At 40.9% G+C, this 4,686-nt stretch overlaps 1 pseudogene; it reads right to left on the minus strand.

Annotated features, from left to right (window-relative positions):
• Positions 1-432: 432 nt before the first annotated feature.
• LOC118760738 (U6 spliceosomal RNA) lies at positions 433-526 on the minus strand (annotated as a pseudogene).
• Between the last annotated feature and the right edge of the window lie 4,160 nt (positions 527-4,686).

A 4,686-nucleotide genomic window follows, 5' to 3' on the forward strand; every position in this document is an offset into this window, starting at 1 on the left:
AAAGTTCCCTTATTTGTGATTTTGTTATCCTTTTTCTCAATTCCAATAATAAAGATCAGTAAAATTATTAAAGTCACAGTAGCCTGTAAATAATACGGGAGAGGGACAAACATTTAGTATAGCAACTAAGATGCCACTTTGGATGCCCACATCCCAAGCTGGAATGATTAGACTCAAGTCCCTGCTTTGATTGTGAACTCCAGCTTCCTACATATACAGACACATCTTGGATGGCAGGAAAGCAAGCCATATACACCAGGTGATGGCTGCTTGAACTCTTGCCACCCATTTGGGAGTCTGGATTGCATTTCAGAATCCTTGCTCTGACCTGTTCCTGATTGTTGCAGACATTTGGGGAGTGAAACACCTGGTGAGTCATTCTTTCATATATATGTATTATATTCTCTGCCTTTCAAATATATGGCATCTTTTTAAAATATGGAATGCTTCACAAATTTGCATAGGAGTTTTGCCAATCTTCTCTGTATTGTTCCAATTTTAGTATATGTGCTGCCAAAGCGAGCACTCAGATAAGTAACTTTTAATAGAACATGGAATCTTAAGATGCATGTGTATGTCTCAGATTTTAGGATGTATATATACTCCAGTGGACAGAGAAAATCCTAGCAAGTATCTAAAAGAAAAGAAGAACACAGAAAAAAAAAATATATATATATAAAAGAGAACCAGCTGATTGTAGTGGACTAGATAACCTCTCAGGAAATGAGACCACATGAGACCATGAGGAAACAAGAAAGTTCTCTTGTCGAAACTCATTTCCGTTCCATACATATCACATTGTATGCTAGAGGTGGGGAACACCTGTTCCATCGACCATACTAAGACTTGTAAAATTATTTGATCTGGCCCTGTCAAGGCAACCACAGGAAGGAATTAAAATTGAATAAATCTTTGGCCCCAGAATGGTAGCCTAGTGGCTACATCCTTGTCTTGCATGTACCAGGATCCCATACGGGCACTGGTTCAAGTCCTGGCTGCCCCACTTGCCGTCCAGCTCCCTGCTTGTGGCCTGGGAAAGCAGTAGAGGATGGCCCAAAACCTTGGGACCCTGCACCAATGTGGGAGACCCAGAAGAGGTTTCTAGCTTCTGGCTTCGGATAGGCTCAGTCTGGCTATTGCCGCCACTTGGGGAGTGAACCAGCAGAGAGAAGTTCTTTCTCTCTGTCTGTCTTCTCTGTAAATCTGACATTTCAATAAAAATAGGTAAATCTTAAGGAAAAATTCAATAAATCTTGTGCAGGCTAATTTTTAAGCTGATAATTCTGTATGATCCATAAATGATATAAATATCCACATGCCCTTAGCAGAAAAATCCATCTGTGTGAGTATATTTAATGCAGAAAATTCCCCCTTGACTTCATGATAATGACTTCATTAAGTTATTACCAACTATTAACACTTTTAAGTTAATAGTTTAATTATGCTATAGACTATTAATAGAATTACTTTTCATTTATAGCAATTATGAGAAAGTCATTGGAAAATCAAAGCTTTATTGAAGATAAGATTAATTCTGAAATCAGGAAGAAGGCAGACCTGAACAGACTGCCTTGACTGATGACACAGGACAAGAAAGGGGAACTACAGATGCTTTAGGAATTGCGTATGATGATGCTGAGAGACAGGGTCAAGATGCAGCAAACGTTGGTGAGGCAGTTGTGGCACAATAGGTTAAGCTGCTTAGGATAGCAGCATCACTTACCAGAGGTTTGTTGAAGTTCTAGCTGCTCTGCTTCCAGCATGGCTTACTGCTAACGTGGCTGGGAAGGCATCAGATGATGGTCCATGCACTTGGGCCACATCGGGGAGGAGTTATTGATTGTTTGCTTTAGGCTGACCCCACCCAGGCCACTGGGCCACCAGGGGGTGAACCAGCATATAGGAGATAGCTCTGTCTCCAATTCTTTCTTTACCTTTACAATAAATAAATAAATAAATCATTTAAAGGGGAAATTGGTGGTGAACTCCAACTTTACACACTGTGGTAGTTAATTTTATGTTCAACTTAATTGGATCAATTTGGTCAGTTATTACTCTAGATATTCCTGGGGGAGTGGTTTGATGAACTTAACAGTTGGATTTGTAGGGTTTTTTAAAAGATTTATTTTTATTACAAAGTCAAATATATAGAGAGGAAGAGAGACAGAGAGGAAGATCTTCCATCCCATGATTCACTCCCCAAGTGACCACAACGGCCTGTGCTGCGCCGATTCGAAGCCAGGAGCCAGGAATTTCCTCCAGGTCTCCCACACAGGTGCAGGGTCCCAAGGCTTTGGGACATCCTCAACTGCTTTCCCAGGCCACAAGCAGGGAGCTGGATGGGAAGTGGAGCTGGGATCCTGGTGCATCCAAGGCGAGGACTTTAGCCACTAGAACATTGCGCTAGGACCTGATTTATAGTTTTTTAAATGTTTCTTTCATCCACTTAACAGAGATTTTCAATTCACTAGTCCACTCCCCAATTACCCATAATAGTCTAGGCTGAGGTTAAGAATCAAAATTAAATCCAGGTCTCCCATGTTGGTGGCAGCAGCTGAAGCACTTGAACCATCATCTGCTGCCTTCCAGGATGCATTAACAGACAACTAGATCAGAGAAGCAGAGGGTCCGTGATAGTGTGGGCTGTGGGCATCCAAACCCATTGGACCACAATGCCCACCCCAAATTGGTAGACTCTATACAAATAAGTTACCGTTTATAATATGAATAGTCCTTGACCTCACAGTTGAAGGCTTGACTAGAACAAAAAACTGCCCTTCTTCGAACAATAAGACACTAGCAGATGGCCTTTGGCTTTGAGCTACAGCATGAAACACTGGCTCTTCTCTGGGTCTGTCAGTCAAACGGCCTACCTTGTGGATTTTAAACTTGCCAGCTTCCACAGTTGCATGAACCAATTCCTTAAAGTCCATTTCTCTATGTGTACACACACACAAGTATACAGTCAAGCATCACTTAATGAAAGTAAGTTCTGAGAAATGTACCACTGATCAATTTTGTTCTTATGAAGACATCATAGAGTGTGCTTACACAAACCTAGACAGTATAAACCAATCACTTGACATGGCCTCTTGAAGCTAGCAAGAGTTGTGTTAACCAAGAAACGCTGTCTAAGGCTGCTGCCAGCATAACATGACAGAGTAAACTTTAATAAGAATGAATACATTCTAAACTAATGACAAAAAGTACAGTAAATGTATGAGCCAGGAACATACACTATCATCAAGTATTATGTACTGCGCATAATTGTTTAAGCTGAGTTTGTATACAACTGAGAGCATGTGTTTGCTTACACTAGCATCACCACAAACACATGAATGATACATTCTGTTGCAACATTACAATGGCTACCACCACTAGGCAACAGGTAATTTTCAGTTCCATTTTAATTCTATGGGACCGTAATGACTTATGTAATCTGTTGATAACACAAATGTTTTTGTAACACATGACTTTATGCATGCATATAATACTTTCTCTTTCTCCATGGTGGATATGCTCTAAGAGCCAGGTGGATGCCTCAAACAGTGAATAGTACTGACCCTTAGATACACTGTATTTTTTCTCATTCATCCAATCATTTAGCATTTAATTTATTAACTAAGTATAGTAAAAGATCAACAGTAAACTAATAAAATATAGCAACTGTAACAATAGAACAATTGTAACAATGTGCTACAGCAAAACTTATGTGCATATGGTCTTTAAAAATATTTTGTTGTATAGTACTCATTCTTCTTGTGATATGAGATGAATGACATAGGCACTGACAAGATTAGGCTACTACTGACTTTCTAAAAATATATGTATTTATTGGGCCCTGCGTGGTAGCCTAGTGGCTAAAGTCCTCACCTTGCACGCACCGGGATCCCGTATGGCCACCAGTTCATGTCCCAGCAGCCCTGCTTCCCATCCAGATCCCTGTCTATGGCCTGGGAAAGCAGTGGAGAATGGCCCAAAGCCTTGGGAGCCTGCACCCACATGGGAGACTAAAAGAAGCTCCTGACTCCTGCCTTTGGCTTGGCTCAGCTTCGGCTGTTGTGGCCGCTTCTGGAGTGAATCAATGGATGGAAGACCTTCCTCTGTTTCTCCTCCTCTTTGTAAATCTGTCTTTCCAATAAAAATAGATCTAAAAATAATAATAACTTGGCCATCATCAGTTTTACTAAGCACATAGCTGGGAGCTGAATCCTAAGTGGAGTAGCTAGCTCTAGGACCAACACTCCAATATGGGATTCTAGTGTCACAGGCAGTAGCTTAAGCAGCTAGGCTATAATGCCAGTCCACTAGTGAATTACTGTCAATGTCAGGATGATCATTATGCCATGATGATGTCAGTTGACTTCAGGTGACTGAAATGACAAAGACAATCGGGGATAAGAAGGAACTTCAAAAAGTTCATGGAAAATGTGCATTATGAAAGAATTCTGTATGGTTTTGAAATTTTTACACCAAAATAAGCTTACCTTTTACAAAAATCATTAATTGAGAGATAATGGCAATAAAGAGAGTTCACATCTGTCTCCCAAATGGGTGACAGGGTTCCAAGCACCTAGGTCATCATCCACTGCTTTTCCAGGCACATGAGCAGGAAGCTGGCCAGCTTCCTGCTAGAAACAGGCTAGCCAGGACTGAACAGGCCCTCTGAAATGGGGTGTGAGCCGT

Source organism: Ochotona princeps, chromosome 8 (genome assembly GCF_030435755.1).
Source record: "Ochotona princeps isolate mOchPri1 chromosome 8, mOchPri1.hap1, whole genome shotgun sequence".
Taxonomy (NCBI): Eukaryota; Metazoa; Chordata; class Mammalia; order Lagomorpha; family Ochotonidae; genus Ochotona; species Ochotona princeps.